Source organism: Bos taurus, chromosome 1 (assembly GCF_002263795.3).
Source record: "Bos taurus isolate L1 Dominette 01449 registration number 42190680 breed Hereford chromosome 1, ARS-UCD2.0, whole genome shotgun sequence".
Taxonomy (NCBI): Eukaryota; Metazoa; Chordata; class Mammalia; order Artiodactyla; family Bovidae; genus Bos; species Bos taurus.
This window is the reverse complement of record NC_037328.1, coordinates 8,888,144-8,900,011: the sequence shown is the minus strand read 5'-3', so window position 1 is coordinate 8,900,011 and position 11,868 is coordinate 8,888,144.

Genomic DNA, 11,868 nt, shown 5'->3' with positions numbered 1-11,868 from the left:
TGTAAGGCAGAAGGAATCATTGTTGAAGTCAGAAGTGGCCTGTATCCCCACCCTTGTGATTAACTCAGACAAGAAGGGATGTGGCAACAGCAAATCCTGGAAAACTTACAGTTGAGATAGAAACCGTGTTCTTGTTTTTTTCAACAGACTATGCTAAAACAGTGCTAAATGATCCTGCAGTTTGGTAAAGCAGACTAGGAAGGCAGAGTAGGAAACAGCAAAAAGGAGAAACATCTACATTTCTCAAATATTTTTTCTATAATTTACAGTAGTGTCTGAAATAAACTTTAGAATGTCAGAATAAACTTTTGTTTACGTTTTTGCTTAATTTATGTTCTGTCTGCTAATGTTTAATTTTTCTAGAGAAATAAAATATATTATATCAGTTCAGTTCAATTCAGTCGCTCAGTCATGTCTGACTCTCGGTGACCCCATGAATCGCAGCACGCCAGGCCTTCCTGTCCATCACTAACTCCCGGAATTCACTCAGACTCATGTCCATCGAGTCAGTGATGCCATCCAGCCATCTCATCCTCTGTCGTCCCCCTTCTCCTCCTGCCCTCAATCCCTCCCAGCATCAGAGTCTTTTCCAATGAGTCAACTCTTTGCATGAGGTGGCCAAAGTACTGGAGTTTCAGCCTTAACATCATTCCTTCCAAAGAAATCCCAGGGCTGATCTCCTTCAGAATGGACTTGTTGGATCTCCTTGCAGTCCAAGGGACTCTCAAGAGTCTTCTCCAACACCACAGTTCAAAAGCATCAATTTTTTGGCGCTCAGCTTTCTTGACAGTCCAACTGTCACATCTATACATGACCACTGGAAAAACCATAGCCTTGAATAGATGGACCTTTGTTGGCAAAGTAATGTCTCTGCTTTTCAGTATGCTATCTAGGTTGGTCATAACTTTTCTTCCAAGGAGTAAGCGTCTTTTAATTTCATGGCTGCAGGCACCATCTGCAGTGATTTTGGAGCCCAAAAAAAGAAAGTCTGACACTGTTTCCCCATCCATTTCCCATGAAGTTATGGGACCAGATGGCAAGATCTTCGTTTTCTGAATGTTGAGCTTTAAGCCAACTTTTTCACTCTCCACTTTCACTTTCATCAAGAGGCTTTTTAGTTCCTCTTCACTTTCTGCCGTAAGGGTGGTGTCATCTGCATATCTGAGGTTATTGATATTTTTCCCGGCAATCTTGATTCCAGTTTGTGCGTCTTTCAGCCCAGCGTTTCTCATGATGTACTCTACATATAAGTTAAATAAGCAGGGTGACAATAGACAGCCTTGATGTTCTCCTTTTCCTATTTGGAATGAGTGTTGTTCCATGTGCAGTTCTAACTGTTGCTTCCTGACCTGCATACAGGCTTCTCAATATATTTATTATATATCTATAATTAAATAAACAGAACTTAAGTGACAATTTTAATGACTTAAAAGTTAAGAGGTTAGGTGGGAAATTAGAAATATCTGAAAAGACTGAAATTCAAAAGTATTTTCTTTATAGCAATGATCATATTAACTTGAGATTAAAAAAAAAAACATACGTATCACAAGATACTTTTTCATGCTTAAATATGATATTTATAAATGTGCCATAGTAATTCAAAAGAAATTTCTGCCATTTTGTTTTTATTGCTAGTATTATTTTTTGATAGAAATAGCTAATTTTTTGTGCTCCATATTGCTTTCATTGAAATATGAGAAAGAAAATAGATGCACACACACATATGTGCAGAAAATATCTATTTTCACCCATTACTACTAATATATAGCTGTCATCACTGCAACAGTGAATTCAAATGTGCATATAAGCCCTTAAAGTTTTAACAACTTAAAAATATAGTGCTTCATATATTACAAAATATCTTCCTATCCATTTATTCAAATCTTGACATCAAACTTTGTAAGATCTAGCAGATGAGGAACTAAAGTTTAGAGAAATCAAATAACTTGGTCAAGGTGAATTGGCCAAGCAAGCAAATGGACCCTAAACCATGTTGCATCCCTTTGAGTCCATTGCTTTTGACATTATATCATGATTCACTTCTAATCGTTTGGTGGAGACTGACACCACCCTTATGGCAGAAAGTGAAGAGGAACTAAAAAAACCTGTTGATGAAAGTGAGAGAGTGAAAAAGTTGGCTTAAAGTTCAACATTCAGAAAATTAAGATCATGGCACCTGGTCCCATCACTTTATGGCAGATAGATGGGAAAACAGTGGAAACTGTGTCAGACTTTATTTTGGGGGGCTCAAAAATCACTGCAAATAGTGATTGCAGCTATGAAATTAAAAGACACTTACTCCTTGGAAGAAAAGTTATGACCAACCTAGATAGCATACTGAAAAGCAGACATTACTTTGCCAACAAAGGTCCATCTAGTCAAGGCTATGGTTTTTCCAGTGGTCATGTATGGATGTGAGAGTTGGACTGTGAAGAAAGCTGAGCGCCAAAGAATTGATGCTTTTGAACTGTGGTGTTGGAGAAGACTCTTGAGAGTCCCTTGGACTGCAAGGAGATCCAACCAGTCCATTATAAAGGAGATGAGCCCTGGGTGTTCATTGGAAGGACTGATGCTGAGGCTGAAACTCCAGTACTTTGGCCACCTCATGTGAAGTGTTGACTCATTGGAAAAGACCCTGATGTTGGGAGGGATTAGGAGTAGGAGGAGAAGGGGATGACAGAAGATGAGATGGCTGGATGGCATCACCGACTCAATGGACATGAGTCTGAGTGAACTCCGGGAGTTGGTGATGGACAGGGAGGCCTGGCGTGCTGCAATTCATGGGGTCACCAAGAGTCGGACACGACTGAGCAACTAAACGAACTGAACTGAATCAACTAATAGGTTAGTATTTAGCTTCTGTTCATCTACTTCTGATAACAGGATGATTGCTAACTCACACATACTGATCATTTTCATTTTTGAATAGCTTAAACAGGAGTAATTTATTCTTTAAAATGCTGATTTTACTTCTGTATTCTGATGTTACACAGAATAAGTCAAAACACATCATCTCTTCAAGTATTTCACAAGAGTCGATAAAATCCAAGGGAGGGACCATGATGAATGATACTACAAAATTGCAGAAGAAATGAACACACAGACACAAAGTGAACCATAGTGACCTTTCAGAGCTCCGTGGAAATGACTCTGAAACCACATGTCAAACACATCAAAAGGAAGGACACAGTGAGGGTAGGACTAGTGCCCATGGATATATTCAGTAAATTTTTTTCAACCTACTGAACACTCAATAACCTCAGATATGCAGATGACACCACCCTTATGGCAGAAAGTGAAGAGGAACTAAAAAGCCTCTTGATGAAAGTGAAAGTGGAGAGTGAAAAAGTTGGCTTAAAGCTCAACATTCAGAAAACGAAGATCATGGCATCCGGTCCCACCACTTCATGGGAAATAGATGGGGAAACAGTGGAAACAGTGTCAGACTTTCTTTTTTGGGGCTCCAAAATCACTGCAGATGGTGCCTGCAGCCATGAAATTAAAAGATGCTTACTCCTTGGAAGGAAGGTTATGACCAACCTAGATACCATATTGAAAAGCAGAGACATTACTTTGCCAACAAAGTCCATCTAGTCAAGGTTATGGTTTTTCCTGTGGTCATGTATGGATGTGAGAGTTGGACTGTGAAGAAGGCTGAGCACCGAAGAATTGATGCTTTTGAACTGTGGTGTTGGAGAAGACTCTTGAGAGTCCCTTGGACTGCAAGGAGATCCAACCAGTCCATCCTAAAGGAGACCAGTCCTGGGTGTTCATTGGAAGGACTGATGTTGAAGCTGAAACTCCAATGTTTTGGCCACCTGATGCAAAGAGCTGACTCATTGGAAAAGACCCTGATGCTGGGAGGGATTGAGGGCAGGAGGAGAAGGGGATGACCGAGGATGAGATGGTTAGATGGCATCACCGGCTCAATGGACATGAGTTTGGGTAAACTCCAGGAGTTGGTGATGGACAGGGAGGCCTGGAGTGCTGTGGTTCATAGGGTCGCAAAGAATCGGACAGGATTCAGTGACTGAACTGAACTGAACTGAACCCGTAATTGAAAAGCACCATTTTGAGGAAATAAAGCAGTGGCAGTAAGAGTAGGAGAAAATAAAACACAACAGTAGAATATGATGTAACTTATGGAGAAATTGCATGGAGGTAGTCAATCTTAAAAGGTAATAAAGAGAAGGATGACAAAAGGAAGGATAAGTGAAGATAAGGGTTTTGTGACAGTGTCCTAGTAACTGTTTTTTAACCAGGGAAGTAAAAGTAAAACAGCGATTAAAATGAGGAGGCCGTTTGATGTTAGTGAACTTTTAGTGGTTTGATAAAGAATATGATTAAGGATTTCCAAAAATAACTTGCCAAGACTGAGAGAGCGGCTGGGGTTGAATAATAACCTGAAAAAAGTGCCAATCAGCAAACTGATGAAATATTCCCAAGCAGTGTTCAGCCTCTAGGGGGTCAATGAATAGAAAACAAATGTGAGATTGATTAGTGTTTGCAAGCTTAAAGGGGCAGGTGTGGCTCTGTGATAAGCTGGACAGAATTTAGATCCCAGAACAGAGTGGAGGTAAAATGATTGATTAGGTCCAAGTTCAAGAATCAAGAAGAGTAAAATTGAGGGGTGGAAAACTAGGGAATAAACAATGGAATATTAATGGATTCAAGGTTTTGATCTATTTCAAAGGTATGCCTCATGTAGCAAAGTGGGACAAGTGAAATTCTAAAGTGAAATGTAGTTATTCAAAAGACTGCTATTGTTGTTTACTCACTAAGTCATGTCCAGCTCTTTTGTGACCCCATGGACAGTAGCTCACCAGGCTCCTCTGTCCATAGCACTTCCCAGGTAAGAATACTGGAGAGGGTTGCATTTCCTTCTCTAGGGGATCTTCCCTACCCAGGGATCGAACCCATATATATCCATATTGGCAGGCGAATTCTTTATCACTAAGACACCAGGGAAAATTCAGTTCAGTTCAGTTGCTCAGTCATTGTCCGACTCTTTGTGACCCCATGGACTGCAGGAGCCAGGCTTCCCTGTCTATCACTGACTCCTGGAGTTTACTCAAACTCCTGTCCATTGAGTCAGTGATGCCATCCAACCATCTCATCCTCTGTCATCCCCTTCCCCTCATGCCCTCAATCTTTCCCAGCATCAGTGTCTTTCAAATGAGTCAGCTCTTTGCATCAGGTGGCCAAAGTATTGAGATTTCAGCTTCAACATCAGTCCTTCCAATGAACATTCAGGACTGATCTCCTTTAGGATGGAATGGTTGGATCTCCTTGCAGTCCAAGGGACTCTCAAGAGTCTTCTCCAACACCATAGTTCAAAAGCATCAATTCTTCTGCCCTCAGCTTTCTTTATAGTCCAACTCTCACATCCATACATCACTGCTGGAAAAACAATAGCCTAGACTAAACAGCGGAGAAGGCAATGGCACCCTACTCCAGTACTCTTGCTTGGAAAATCCCATGGACGGAGGAGCCTGGTAGGCTGCAGTCCATGGGGTCGCTAAGAGTTGGAGACGACTGAGCGACTTCACTTTCACTTTTCACTTTCATGCATTGGAGGAGGAAATGGCACCCCACTCCAGTATTCTTGCCTGGAGAATCCCAGAGACGGGGGAGCCTGGTGGGCTGCCGTCCCTGGGGTCGCACAGAGTCGGACAAGACTGAAGCAACTTAGCAACAGCAGTAGCAGCAGACTAGACAGACCTGTGTTGGCAAAGTGATGTCCTCTCTAGCTTGGTCATAATTTTCTTCCAAGGAATATTCCAGGGAATATTGGATGTATATAAATCCATGGAAGGAATAGAGCCCTTCTGATTCAGAAGCACAAACAGGTTCTGAGCATCAGCTATGTATTATCTTGAATGTTTAGGTCCTCCTCTTGTTTAGTACATACATGTATAGTATGTGACACAGACACAGAGAACAAATATATGGAAACCAAGGGAGGACGTGGGATGTGGGATGGGTTGGGAGAGATTGGGATTGACATATATACATTGTTGGTGTTTTTCAGAAGCCAAGTTGTGTCCGACTCTTCATGACCCCATGGAATGCATCACTCCAGGTTTCCGTGTTCCTCACTATCTCCCAGAGTTTACCCAAGTTTATGTCCATTGCATCGATGACACCATCTAACCATCTCATCCTGTTGCCCTCTTCTCTTTCTGCTTTTTAATATAAAATGGATAACTAATGAAAACCTACTGTATATCACAGGGAACTCTTCTCAGTGGTCTGTGGTGACCTAAATGGTAAGAAAATTTAAAAAAGAGTGGAGACAAACAAAAATATATGTAAAGCTGATTCACTTTGCTGTACAATGGAAACTAACACAACATTTTAAAGCAACTATACTCTAATAAAATAAAAAATTAATATAAATGAAATAAATATAAATAAATAAATATATCCCATTATCTAAGGAAATACATTCTAAGACTTCCATTCTAAGACTTCCAGTGGATTTCTGAAACCCACATGATTACTTACTCAGTAGTATATGACTCATGAAACTGCATGGACTGTAATGCATCATTCTCCTCTGTTCATGGGATTCTCCAGGCAAGAATACTGGAGTAGGTAGCCGTTCTCTTCTCCAGGGGATCTTCCCAACCTAGAGATTGAACCAGATATCCTGCATTGCAGAAAGATTCTTTGCAGTCCAGGGAAGCCCTCCTGAAAACATGCATAGCACCAAATCCTATATTGGTATATTATGACTTTTATCTATTGTTTAGTGGCTAACTTGTGTTCAAAGCTTTTGGGACTCCATGAACTGTAGTTGGCCAGTCTCCTCTTTTCATGGGATTTCCCAGGCAAGAATACTGGAATGGGTTGCCATTTCCTTCTCCAGGGAATTTTTCCAACCCAGGGGTTGAACCTATGTCTCTTATATTGTCAAGCAGATTCTTGAGTCATCAGGGAAGGCCCTGAGCCATCAGGGAAGCCCATTTTACCCATATATATGTGTATACATATATGTATGATAAAATTTAATTTATAATTTGGGCACAGTAAGAGATTAGCAATACTAACAATAAAGAACAATATATTGTAATGGAATATATAGAACAATATATTGTAATAAAAATTATGTGAATGTGGTCTCTCTCAAAATATCTTATTTTAAAATTTAATGCTTTTTCTATCTTAACTAAGCACTTAAATACTGCAACCATAACTTTTGCATAAGCAAAAATAGCACAAATTTTCCTTCTTCACAATTTCCTGAGTAAACGATTCCTTGCTACTGTAGATCTTAGCAATCTCAGCATATGATTTGTTTTCTTTTTTAAGTCAAGAACTTTTACCTTTTCACTTAAAGGAAAGACTCACAGTTTTCTTTGGCATATCTCAATGGCCAGCATCACAACTCATGTACTGTGGGACCATTAATAAGTAAAATAACTGGTACTTGGACACAAGGACCACAGTCTTGTGACTGTACCTATGATCACCAAGACGGCTACTGGGTGACTAATGGGTGGGATGCCCTGGACAAAGGGATGATTCACATCCTGGGCAGGACTGTGAGAAATTTCATTATACTACTCAGAGCAGCATGCAACTTAAACTTACGCATTGTTTTATTTTTGGAATTTTTTATTTAACATTTTTGGAACTTGGTTGACTGCAGTAACTGAAACTTCAGAAAACACACTTTGGATAAGTGAAGACACCTGCATATGGATATACATACTTTATCTATCTATCTGTCATCTATCTACCTTTGTCATCTCTCTTTCTTTCTACTTGTTTAACATTTTAGAGTTTTGTTTTAGAAAATCATTGACTTCTCATATCATAGTGAAGGAGAGTGAATGTACATGTATAATTTATGTGTTAATCAAGCAGGACTCATTAGATATAATAAAGAACTAATTTATTTTTTCCTTCCACTGTCCCTTTAAACCTTTACAGAGAGGAGCATTTTTCTTCTGCAGCTGGATGAAAGCTTTATGAGGACCCCAATTGTTTCTAATTGCTATTAGATAAGGCAGCATCCTTTGTCACTTTAAGTTGCAACACAATCTCATTATTTCAGTAAATTCAAGTGTCCATTGACATATATTAATTGACGTTTTTACCTTTAGTCAGTATAATTTGCCTTCCCTTTTCTCTGCCAATTAGGGCCAGCCTCAGAAGGACTTCTAGCTACCAGAAAAAAAAAAAAAAGAGGAATCTTCCTAGACTTCACTCTCCTAGTCATTCAAATCTACTTCCATTACTAGATGTTATTTCTAATCCTTCTGAAGGGGAGGGAAGATGAAAAAGGAGGCTAAGAAAGTTCCTCCATAACTGGTACTAGTACTACATGCAAGGTTCATGCATTCTTTGCCTAAAAGGTATTTAAAGCTGTGGTTTCTTGATCTTTTGGGTTCTTTGAAGGTAACTTAGTAATTTAGTGGTATTCATGGACTATAGTTCCCATGAAGGGAGCAATGAGAGCCTCGTGCTGCTTGGCCTTTAGCCTTCACCTCCAGGAACCACTTATTGTTGTAATCTTCTGGTTATAGGAGACGTCTCTTTGGAGAAGCACCATATTGAATGACCCCCAGGAAACTGTTCCTTCTGCATGTGTCACACATAGTCTTTGGGATTCATGCACTTTGACCTCCTGTTCTCGACTGCAAGTTCAGTTACTTTGCAGATGCAATAACCTGCTCGGTGCCAAGAATGTGTTGTCTTCAGGCATGGGTCCTCTCAGTGTCTCCCACTTGTGGGAATGCGTATCAAGATTACTTAGCACACCTGCTAAAACTCTTTTCACAAGGCATGGGGTGATTTCTCAATTGTCCCACCTCCAACCATTGCCTTTGTGAGAAGGAATAGTGAGTGTCCCACACCAGCAGTCTTACAAAATCTCCACTCTAATGACCCTTAAACTATCCTCACTCTATTGATATTTTATTATCTCTGATCTGAGTAAGAAGTTTCTGAGTGAGGAGACCCACTGTTGTGTAATTAGAGTTTCACTGAAAACTTGTAGTTCAATGAATCATAAATCACACTTTTATGAGTTTACTTCTATAACCAATACTTCAGTTGAAAGGTTAGCATGCTTCTTTTTTGAGGTTAATTTGTGCGTTTATTTGCTGGTATAATTAACTACAGTGGGCTATAAAATTTTTTATCTAAAAAATACATTTTAGTATTTTTTAGATCACAATCCAACACACACACACACACATGTCATATATATATATATGAAAGTGAAACAAAAGTTTTGCCAAAAACATCTACCCTGAATTTTAATTTTTTAAGACTTTTTGTTAAAGCGGTTTTAGGTTTACAACAAAATCAACAACGTTCTAAATTCCCCATAGCCCCCTTCCCCTCACGTGTATAACCATTATCAACAGTGGTACTTTTATTTTCTTTTTTAAACCAAGGAGTAACCAAGGATTATAGGAAAAGCTATGGCTTTTCCAGCACTCATGTCTGGATGAGAGAGTTGGACCATAAAGAAGACTGAGTGCCAAAGAATTGATGCTTTGAACTGTGCTGTTGGAAAAGACTTAAGAGTCCCTTGGACTGCAAGGAGATCAAACTGGTCAATCCTAAAGGAAATCAATTCTAAATATTCATTGGAAGGACTGACCTTGAAGTTGAAGTTCCAGTATTTGGCCACCTGATGCGAACTGCAAACTCATTAGAAAAGACCTTGATGCTGGGAAAGATTGAAGGCAGAATGAGAAGGGGATGACAGAGGATGAGATGGTTGGATGACATCAGCAACTCAATGGGCCTGAGTTTGAGCATACCTCGGGAGACAGTGAAGGACAGGGAAGCCTGGAGTGCTGCAGTCCAAGTCGCAGAGTCGGACTTGACAGCAACTGAACAACAGTGACTGCTACTGCTGCTGCTGCTAAGTCGCTTCAGTCGTGTCTGACTCTGTGCAACCCCACAGATGGCAGCCCAGCAGGCTCCCCTGTCCCTGGGATTCTCCAGGCAAGAACACTGGAGTGGGTTGCCATTTCCTTCTCCAATGCATGAAAGTGAAAAGTGAAAGTGAATTCACTCAGTCGTGTCCGACTCTTAGTGACCCCATGGACTGCAGCCTACCAGGCCCCTCCATTCATTGGATTTTCCAGGCAAGAGTACTGGAGTGGGGTGCCATTGCCTTCTCTGGAACAACAGTGAAAGATACATCAAATAAAGTTTCTATGCTTTGCATCTTATATGTTGTCTGTATAATTTTATTTTCAGAGGACAAGATATTTGGATGGCATCACTGACTCAATGGACATGAGTTTGAGCAAGCTCCAGGAGATGGCAAAGGACAGAGAAACCTGGCAAGCTGCAGTTCATGGGGTCTCACAGTCAGACACGACTTAGTGACTGAACTGAAATAACTGAAGATGAACTGGGGATCTTGGTAATTATGAAGTGTCAAAGCGTTACTCCTTTCTTGTTGTCCAGTCCCTCAGTTATGTTCAACTCTTTGGAAAACCATAGATTTAACTATACGGACCTTTGTTGGCAAAGTAATGTCTCTGTTTTTTAATATGCTATCTAGGTTGGTCATAACTTACCTTCCAAGGAGTAAGCGTCTTTTAATTTCTTGACAGCAATCACCATTTGCAGTGCTTTTGGAGTCCAAGAAAATAAAGTCTCTCACTGCTTCCATTGTTTCTCCATCTATTTGCCATGAAGAGATGGGATCTGATGCCATGATCTTAGTTTCTTCGATGTTGAGTTTTAAGACAGCTTTTTCACTCTCCTTTTTCACTTTGATCAAGAAGCTTTTAAGTTCTTCTTCACTCTCTGCCATAAGGGTGGTGTCATCTGCATATCTGAAGTTATTGATATTTCTCCCGGCAATCTTGATACCATCTTATTGCTTATTCTAGCCCAGCATTTCTCATGATGTACTCTGCATATATAAGTTAAATAAGCAGGGTGACAATATACAGCCTTGATGTACTCCTTTCCCGATTTGGAACCAGTCTGTTTTTCCATGTCCAGTTCTAACTGTTGCTTCCTGGCCTGCATACAAGCTTCTCAAGAGGCAGGGCAGGTGGTTTGGTATTCCCATCTCTTTCAGAATTTTCCATAGTTTTTTGTGATCCACAGTCAAAGATTTTACTGTAGTTAATGAAGCAGAAGTAGAGGTTTTTTCTGGTATTCACTTGATTTTTCTATGGTCCAATGCATGTTGGCAATTTGATCTCTGGTTCCTCTGCATTTCCTAAATGCAGCTTGAATGTCTTAAAGTTCTCAGTTCATGTACTGTTGAAGCCTAGCTTGGAGAATTCTCAACATTACTTTGCTAGCGGGTGAGATGAGTGCAATTGTGTGATAGTTTGAAGATTCTTTGGCGTTGCCTTTTTGGAATTGAAAGGAAAACTGACCTTTTCCAGTCCTTTGGCTACTGCTGAGTTTTCCAAATTTGCTGGCATATTGAGTGCAGCACTTTCACAGCACCATCTTTCAGGATTTGAAATAGCTCAACTGGAATTCCATCACCTCCACTATCTTTGTTCATAGTCATGTTTCCTAAGGCCCACTTGACTTCATACTCCAGGATGTCTGGCTCTGTGTGAGTCATCACACCATTGTGGTTATCTGGGTCATTAAAATCTTTTTCATATAGTTCATCTGCATATTCTTGCCACTTCTTCTTATCTTCTGTTAAGTCCATACCATTTCTGTCCTTTATTTTGCCCATCTTTGCATGAAATATTCCCTTGGTATCTCCAATTTAAGATATAAGATTAAGAGTTTGAAAACTTGAGAAATAAAGTCAAGCTCTTTCATTTCCAATACTGTGCTCTTTCCCCTCTCCCATACTGCTTTCTGAAAAAGAGGTATTCTTATAGGCACCAGCCTAAACATAACTGATCTCCA